Source organism: Bison bison, unplaced genomic scaffold, assembly GCF_000754665.1.
Source record: "Bison bison bison isolate TAMUID 2011002044 unplaced genomic scaffold, Bison_UMD1.0 scf7180017864533, whole genome shotgun sequence".
NCBI lineage: Eukaryota > Metazoa > Chordata > Mammalia > Artiodactyla > Bovidae > Bison > Bison bison.
Window position 1 is genome coordinate 7,700,772 of NW_011495082.1, and position 10,174 is coordinate 7,710,945.

General features: G+C 34.7%; 1 long non-coding RNA gene across 5 annotated transcripts in view; it reads right to left on the bottom strand.

Moving 5' to 3' along the window:
* LOC104982517 overlaps positions 1 to 10,174 on the bottom strand; it is a 157,609-nt gene that overhangs the window by 112,950 nt on the left and 34,485 nt on the right. For all 5 annotated transcript variants that reach the window (XR_824516.1, XR_824514.1, XR_824515.1 and 2 more), the window contains one exon: positions 9,603 to 9,698. This is a non-coding gene — a long non-coding RNA (uncharacterized LOC104982517). The remainder of the gene's footprint in view (positions 1 to 9,602; positions 9,699 to 10,174) is intronic.

Here is a 10,174-nt window from a genome sequence, read left to right on the forward strand (position 1 = left end):
AAGGAAATGGCAACCCACTCCAGTATTCTTGCCTAGGAAATCCCATGGACAGAGGAGCCTGGTGGGCTACAGTCCATGGGGTCACAAAAGTTGAACATGACGTAGCGACTAAACAGCAACAAGAACACAGTTAAATAAGCAACCACACATGAGGAAATTACTAAAAGTAAGTAGTATCAGTATTAAAACTTGAGCTAATAGGCATCCAAGGCAAAAAGGGAAATAGCACATTTTAGTCACCTACCTACCAAAAATTGTATATTCAGTAGAACACACAAATTTTCATTTAGCCCTAAAGTATAATGAAAATGAACAGAGATCCTTATATTCTGAGAAATATATAATTATATAGGCTGTTCCAAGAGATCCAGTAGCCAACCTAAGAAGCTTCATACAAAGATAACTTGGGTACAATAGGAGAAAAACGTGGGCCTCATATTCAGACAGAATTGAATTTCAGACATGTTCCATGCCAGGCTGGATGAATCAGTAAGTGGATTCAAGATTGATGAGAGAAATATCAACAACCTGAGATATGCAGATGATAGCACTCTAATGGCAGAAGGCAGAAAGCAAAGAGGGACTAAAGAGCCTTTTGATGAGGGTGAGTGAGGAGTGTGAAAAAGCTAGCTTAAAACTCAACATTCAAAAAACTGAGATCATTACATCCTGTCCCATCACTTCATGGCAAATAGATGGGGGAAAAGTGGAAATAGTGACAGATTTTATTTTCTTAGGCTTCAAAATCACTGTGGACAGTGACTGCAGCCATGAAATTAAAAGATGCTTGCTACTTGGGAGAAAAGCTATGGCCAACCTGGACAGCATATTAAAAAGCAGAGACATCACTTTGCCAACAAAGGTCCATATAATCAAAGCTATGATTTTTCCAGTAGTCATGTACACATGTAAGAGTTGGACCATAGAGAAAGCTGAGTGTCAAAGAACTGATGTTTTTGAATTGTGGTGCTGGAGAAGACTCTTGAGATTCCCCTGGACTGCAAAGAGATCAAACCAGTCAATCCTAAAGGAAATCAACCCTGAATATTCATTGGAAGGACTGATGCTGAAGCTGAAGCTCTAATACTTTGGCCACCTGATGCAAAGAGCTGATTCATTGCAAAAGACCCTGATGCTGGGAAAGACTGAAGGCAAAAGGGAGACAACAGAGGATGAGGTGTTTGGGTGGAATCACCGACTCAGTAGACATGAATCAGAGTAAACTCCAGGAGATATTGAAGAACAGGAGAGCCTGGCATGCTGCAGTCCATGGGGTCAAAAAGAGTCAGACACAACTTAGCAACTGAACAGCAAAAACATGTTTCATCACCTACAGTCTGTACAAACCTGGCAAGTTACTTACCTTTCTGAAATCAATTTCCTCATCTCTAAAACAGAAGTATGAATGAAGGAACTAGAGAGATGTTTTATAAAGTATCTGGCATATAATAAATTCTCAATTTTAAAAAAATTATTATTATTATAGCACATAATCATAAAAATAGGGGCAATGTAAATTGATACAGAGAGGAGTTTCTACTTATAGATCAAAGTGTATAGTGCTTAAAGAATAGTCAGCTCCACAGTACCAATGAACTAAAATATGAACAATATGGAAGTAATATAAATGAAGAGAAAGTTGACTATTGTACACAAATCATAAGGTTTGTGTATATACATTTACATAAGGCAAGTCAAAGGAAAACTGGGCTTTTGTCAAGTGGGTTCATCGTTGGGTTAACGATTTTTGCCTTTTTCCCAAGCATCAACATTAACCAGTAAACTACATAAGGGTAGAGTCCATTCATGGTTTTCCATGCCATTCTTTCCCAGTATAGACACATTCAGAGCACTCGATATTTGTTAATCAAAAAATGGGTATCAGCTATTATCTCTGGAATTGATAGTTTTCATTTCAAGAACGTTGTCTAATATATTTTGCAGTGATGGTTTGACTCTATGCATTTCTGTGACTTGTGACATAAACAGGTTTTTTAAATGACCAACTCTGATGGCTAATTTTATGTGTCAACTTGGCTATGCTATAATACCCAGTTATAGATGAGGAAACAATGGAAACAGTGAGAGACTTTATTTTTGGAGTCTCTAAAATCACTGCAGATGGTGACTGCAGCCATAAAATTAAAAGACGCTTGCTCCTTGGAAGAAAAGCTATGACCAACCTAGACAACATATTAAAAAGCAGATATATTACCCTGCCAACAAAGGTCTGTCTAGTCAAAGCTATGGTTTTTCCAGTAGTCATGTATGGATATGAGAGTTGGACTATAAAAAAAAGCTGAGCATCGAAGAATTGATGTTTTTGAACTGTGGTGTTAGAGAAGACTCTTGAGAGTCCCTTGGACTGCAAGGAGACCAAACCAGTCAATCCTAAAGGAAATCAGTCCTGAATATTCGTTGGAAAGACTGATGTTGAAGCTGAAACTCCAATACATTGGCCACCTGATTCAAAGAACTGACTCAATAGAAAAGACCCTAATGCTGGGAAAGATTGAAGGCAAGAGGAGAAGGGGATGACAGAGGATGAGATAGTTGGATAGCATCACCGACTCAACAGATATGAGTTTGAGCAACACTCCAGGAGTTGGTGATGGACAGGGAAGCCTGGCATGCTGCAGTCCATGGGGTCAAAAAGAGTCGGACACAACTGAGCGACTGAACTGAACTGATAATCAAACACTAAGTTAGGTGTTACTATGTAGGTATTCTGTAAATATTGTTACTATCTCCAATCAGCTGACTTTAGGTAACAGAAATTATCCTCAGTAACTTGGGTGAGCCTCAACCATGAGTTGAAGGCCTTAAGAGCAAAAATTGAAGGTCCCAGGCAAGAAGATTCTTCCTCCAGACTGCAGCATTATCTTCTCCCTATCTTCTGCAAACTTGCCCTACAGAATTTAGACTTGACAGTCCCCTCAATCAAGTGAGCCACTTTCTTAAAATAAATCATAAATGCATGTGTGTATATGTATATTATACATATATCTATTGGTTCTGTTTCTCTGGGGAGCCCTGACTAATACACCACTGAATTGAATGATTTGTTTGAGGCTTTAAAGTACTAAGTCAACACGAAAAGTAGAATACACCAAAAATAATATTGTGTGTTGCTTTCAACCTATAGTTTTAACTAAAACAATATGTGTCTTTTCTATTCTTCTTTGATATCAATGCTAAAGTACTGATTCCAACCAGCATCTATCATCTTTAAAATTCAAGTCCCTTGAATATTTTTGCATAATAAGATAGAGATTTCTCAGTATCAAAACCATGTACTATTTTTTAACCATATATCATTAAATCCAGTAGAAAGGAATTTCTTTAAAAATCCTTTTATAGATTATCCATCACATTAATAGCATAAGACTTAAAATCATACAACATGCACTAATACCCTATTAGTGTTCATATAATAAAAAGTAAGATATAATTGTGTACTCCACACCTATTTTTTATTTGTGTGGTTGGTTGGTTGGGTTTTTTTAATTTATTTATTTTAATTGGAGGCTAATTACTTTACAATATTGTATTGGTTTTGCCATACATTGACATGAACCCGCCAAGGGAGGTGGGAGGAGATTCAGGATGGGGAACACATGTACTCCACACCTATTAATCCTTAGTTCCACTCCTTAGCATATACCTACATGAGAGAAATAAAGAGCTTATCAAATCTATGCCAAGGATGGATTTAACCAAAAATATTCAAAAGGGCCATATATTTTAATACACCAGATGCTACTTAAAGATTCACTTTATATCATTAGGATAAAACTGCTACTTTTATTGTACAAAACTAGAAAAGGTACACCAGTGTAATGTTGATATTGAGAAATGCAATATATATTTATATAATATGAGACACTTGGAACATGTTACAAAAATGCAAATTTTACTTTCCTATATGTACATTTAGTGATAAAAGAGATGGAGATTAAATGTCAAGGGTTAAAGTGTAAACTGGAACAAAAGCCTTTGGCATATTTTATTTACACTGAACATTCTGACCCTGTTAAATACTCACCTAGAAATGTAAATACCAGAAATTTATTCTTATATATTTTGCTTCAGTTTTCCCATAATTTACAGACACTTCCATTCTCTCTCACTCTACTAATGCTAAATTTTTCAAGTGAATCAATTAATAGAAGCAATCAGGTTATATATCACAAAATGTAGACAATCTAGAAATCTATTTTACTTAATCAACATAAACAAATGATTAAAATAATTCAGCCCATTTCTGTGACTTTAAAAAATGTTCTTGTGTCCTCCTTTCCATGCTAGTCTTCTTCTATTCCCAAGTCTTATAGCCAGGTCACAGCAACAAAAGCCCATTTTACTATCTATTGCTTACCTCAATATACCTAAAGAAGTACAATAAATGTTTCTAGATTTCAAATGTACAGCTATGTCACAGAGGTAAAAAGCACTGAGCCAGGCTGGAAAATGACAGTATTTTATGGTCCCACTTTAGTTTATGGTCATTACACAAAATCTGCCAAAGTCATAAAAGATTTAAAGTTTGTTTCTCTACTGATAAAATTAATAAGTTGATCCTTTGTCTTCTCATTTCTAATTACTAATTCTGCAATTTCAATTCTACTAGGATGGTTTATATTGTTAAAAACATCTTTGGAGAATTAATCTTTTGGTCATAATTTTTAAATGAATAATTGATTAAATATATAATTCATTGCCTAATCAGGAATAAAATTTTAATCCCATAAAAGATGTTTAATAGCAATTTTAACTACTAAGCACATAATTAATGGTGTTAGGGGACAAAAATTAAATTTCAAGGTGACTAAAGCATAAATTCAAGAACTGCAGACAATTCTAGAGTAACACAACATTAAAACTAAAAGATGATAGCTATGTTTATAAAATTATATGTAATTATAAGTTACTATCCACCTTTCCACATAAATTAATATAGTGTAAGACTTTATTCAGAAAAAAAACTTTTGTAAAACATTTTTAAAGGCAATGAAACAGCAATAAAACAATTTTTAGTTCTAATTTAAATAAATCTTATTCATAAAAGAAAGCAAAGAAAGTTAAAAGGCGTTGGAACTCTTAAGATATTAATTACTGTGCATTTACATAGAGAGAAATTATGATAGTACAATTCCATGACGCTTCTATGTGCAAAGCTCCCATTAACTTTGATTTTGCCTTTATAAGCAACAAAGAATTACTTTATCATATATAATATTTTTATTAGTAAGAGAATCTCATAATAATACTGTTAAGCAATTGAGGTCCTACATTCTCAAGCCTCAGAGTTTTCAATGAAGGAACCATATTTTTACTATGGCAATGACTGAATTTTGTGCAAAATTCTCAAATTTTGAATATATCACATTATGGAGCATCCATTTTATTTTTCAATTGCTTGGGTGGATAGAATCAAAGGAAATGCAATTATACTACAGGAATTTTCCACCATTCAATTCCCAGTGTAGTTATGCATGAAGAACTCTAAGTCAAAAGAAAACAGAATACATTTGAAAGCAGAATTGACCCCTTTATTTCGTTTTACAAATGAAAAGATTCAAGATTCAGGTCACTTTTCCCTACTCAAAAAGAGACCTATTAATAAGCATTAAAATGCTTCACATTTTACAGTCTGCAATATCATTGCTTCATTATGAATTAGGTATTTAGGGGAAAACACATTTCCTACAAAAGAATTGTACAAAAATATACAATTCCTCCAACACGCATTTTTTAAATACTAAGAAAGAAATGTAACTGTTGTTTTCTGCAACCTAGGCTCAGGCAACTGCCCAAGCAGCCTATGGGGGACTGATATCAATAGGAGTTTTATGCCTGATGGAAAATCATTCTAAAGATTTTTTTTTATCTGAAAAATAACGTCATCACTGTGATTTCCACCCTGGGATACAGAAGCGGGAATTACATTGTGTTGTTAAAATGTTAGCAACCGCATTTCATTTTTTGAAAAGGTAATTTAGTTTTCCTGAAGTAAAGAGTTGATTATATCTCTTATTACTGTTACAAGAATTTGATATATCACAAAGTATGAGTTACAGCATGTGCCAACTATCAACCAGGAAAAATGAACCTGATTCATAATTCACTTTGAGAATGTCTAGTTAGTCAATCAAGTGATTTGTAATCATGAAGGCTGCCAGAAATGGAATGAATAATGAGCCACAGTAAAATCCCTGGATTTTTTTTTTAGTATTCTTATTTCATTATGTGACTTTTATTGCCATTTTTGATCGCTGTTTCTCAGCAGCACAAATTAAATCGTACATATTTACTTAGAAGTTTTTGACTATTAAATAGGCTAAAGGATACACAAGTTGAATGACCAGAGTATTTAATGTCTCCCTACAAAATTAAAAGTCTTAGTGATTATAGCTTTAGCACAGAAAATTTCATTATCTTCCAACTCCCTCAACACTTGCCTTATTTTATTTAAATTATTTTGTGACTATGCTATTTCTGGATAGCTTATTGTAGTTCAGAATACTTTCTCAAGTTGTTTCTATATAGTCTAAAATCATTTAACAGAATTTTGTTAATATCAGAAGCCTTAAACCTCCTTTAATATCTTCATCACATACTATTTCCTCAGTTAAAACTATAACATAAGCTGATGGCCAAAGAACTTTTGCCCTCTAACATATGTTATTAAATAATATATATTTATTGCTAAATATCGGACACAACTGAGCAACTGAACTGAACTGAACTAATACATAATATAATATTAATTATTATAATATACAGTCATATTGAAGTATATAATAGATATATCTATAGTTATTAGTATAATCTTATTAAATTACAAATATAAAAAATATAAACCAACTTACAGCTTGGCATATTACTAAAGGGGTAATATGATAAATTAGTGTTTTTCAAAATGTAAAAATACTAAATTATGTAAGAATTTGTCACTCTGATAATATTGGCTATTATTAGCATGTTATGAAGATGGCATAACAGAAGAACTACCCAGTTGTAAAGCAAATAAAACTGTAAATGTGATAACAAATAGGCTCATTCTTTGTTGTATTTTTCATAATTTTCAAGCAAAAAAGTCTTTATCCACATTTAGACTGATTACAACACCAGACCACCCGTGGCTCTCCTTATAAGTAATAAGTCCTTAAGTCAAGACCTATTCTACCCATTATTGAAATCTAATACTTATGAAAAATTCAACTATTTACATTTTGTGGATTAATTTCCAATAATAAATGCTCAAGATAACAAAATTCCATGCATACACTATACTGACTCCAAGAAGCAAGGACAATTACGGTGAGACCTCAGGAAAGACACTGGTTTTCATTCTGGATAGTCCCTGAAAAGTATAGCAGCGCTCTTCTTTGGAATTCAATTTATCACCATTATCACACCAACTGTGAGAATCATCTTCCCTTTCCTACAGAGATTAACCATTCATTCAACAAATGCTTATTAAGCGTCCATTATGCGTCAGATGGAGAAGGCAATGGCACCCCACTGAAGTACTCTTGCCTGGAAATTCCCATGGATGGAGGAGCCTGGTAGGCTGCAGTCCATGGGGTCGCTAAGAGTTGGGCACGACTGAGCGACTTCACTTTCACTTTTCACTTTAATGCATTGGAGAAGGAAATGGCAACCCACTCCAGTGTTCTTGCCTGGAGAATCTCAGGGACAGCAGAGCCTGGTGGGCTGCCGTCTATGGGGTCGCACAGAGTCAGACACGACTTAAGCGACTTAGCAGCAGCAGCAGCAGCATGTGTCAGATACTGTGCTAAAAACGGGGGATGTAAAAATGAATCAGACACACAGCCTTTGTACTCACCCTTGAGAGACCCATAATCTAGTTAGAAAGATTCATACAGGAAAACAAATAAAATAAAGGTTCTAGAATAGATCTATGTACTGGAAAGACTCAAAGAATGTAAGGTACAATGACAGAGGTCAGGAGTCACAAAAAGCTTGAGACAGATAACAAAGTTGAATCTTATATGAAAAGTCACTATTCACCAGGAAGCAAGGAGAAAAGACCATAATGGTAAGAAGGAGAATATTAATAAAGAAGTGCCAAATAGCAAATTACCATAGGGTGACCACAAGATACTCAGTTTAACTGAAGTTGACATGTAAAGAATATATATGAAGTTGGGTGGTGAGGAAGAAGGCTGCCAGAAGTAAGCCAGAAGTAAGCCTGAAGTAGTATGTAACAGATCAATAACAAAAGTTCTATTTGTACACTAACACAATATATGTCTTACAAACAATAGAAACTTTTGAAGAACTTTAAGCATAAAAATCACAGGGCCATAGGTTTCCATAATGTCTAAACAATTTATGCATTTGGCTTCCTTCACAATGGTCAAATTAACATTTTACATTTTATTATGTAGCTTATAGAGAACTAATACCACTATTTTGGCCTACTTATTTTATATTCATATGTAAATAATCTCCCAAAACAAGGGTCTCAGCCTCTAGCAGACTTGTGAATTGAACAGCAATTCTGAAGAGTGTGGCAAACACTAAAAATATACCAAGTTTACCAAGGAAGCATATCAAGATTCTACTTAGAGAAGTCATACATGTGATATATGTATATACATACACATACAACACGGATAATATATTGACTTTCAAACGTTATGTCCATTTAAAGTTATGATAGCAAATGTTTAACATAGACACATTTTGGTGTACTTCAATCAGTAGTACAAAATCACTATGAACTAGCCAGACTATGTTTCAAAAATAAAGTACCCCAGTCCTGAATTGCATATGTAAAAGCTTCATGTAGCTTAATGCAGCATTTATAAACAGGAACTCTGAGGTCAGAGTCCAGGGTTGGAATCCTGGATTAGCCACAATCTTATACCCTGGAGAAGGAAATGGCAACCCACTCCAGTACTTTTGCCTGGAAAGTCCCATGGATGGAGGAGCCCAACAGGCTACAGTCCATGGGGTTGCAAAGAGTCAGACAGGACTGAGTGACTTCACTTCACTTTATACAAATTATTAACCTCTTTGAGTCTTAGTTGCCTTATCTATAAGCCTGGGATAATTATTTCTGTCCCACAACACTGTTATGAAGACACAATGAGTAGAGAAAGTACTTAGCACAGGGCTGAGCAAACATTAATTATTCAATAAATAGTATCTTATTATTATAGATAGAATAGAAATTATTCTAGTTATGATAAACTCATTTATACACTAAAAAAATTTGGTTTATTTGCATAGACTATTAAAGAAATTACGAAAGTCTAGTCCAACTGAAAATATTTGATGTAGGCTTAATGTGAAAATAATAATATGAGAAAATCATCTAAAAACAATGTTTTAAAGGAAAAAGGTTTTGAAAAATGCATCAAATTATACTTAATTACTTCCAGAGCATGGGAAGGGTGAGTCCAATCACTATAGGACTATTGGGAGCCTCTTTCAGGAAAAGGAAAACTACAGTCAAATCTTTTTTCCAAATACAGTGTCACGTCATTCCTTTTTTGAATTTCATTGCCTCTTACTAAAAGATTTAGTATAGATGATGAGGCTGGTTATAATCACATAATGACATGTACCTGTAGTATAAGGATCTTCTCCCTAGAGTGAGGTCTTTCTTTGACTTCGGTGAGCATCAGTCCTAACAGTCTCCGATCTTGAGATTTGTTTATAACCTGAAAAAACAACAACAACAACAAAAAGAGAATAACAATAAAGCAACAAAAAAGTAGAATACTAATAAAGCAAGACTGTAAAAGAAAATTTACTTTGACAGTCTGACAATAGAGCTGACTCAAATGAAAATAACTAGAATAGAGGGCCAAAGCAACATGGTAACTGTATCAAGTTACTTATACATATACTCAGTTCAGTTCAGTTCAGTCGCTCAGCCGTGTCCGACTCTTTGCAACCCCATGAATCGCAGCACGCCAGGCCTCCCTGCCCATCACCAACTCCCAGAGTTCACTCAAACTCACGTCCATCGAGTCGGTGATGCCATCCAGCCATCTCATCCTCTGTCGTCCCCTTCTCCTCCTGCCCCCAATCCCTCCCAGCATCAGAGTCTTTTCCAATGAGTCAACTCTTCACATGAGGTGGCCAAAGTACTGGAGTTTCAGCTTTAGCATCATCCCTTCCAAAGAACACCCAG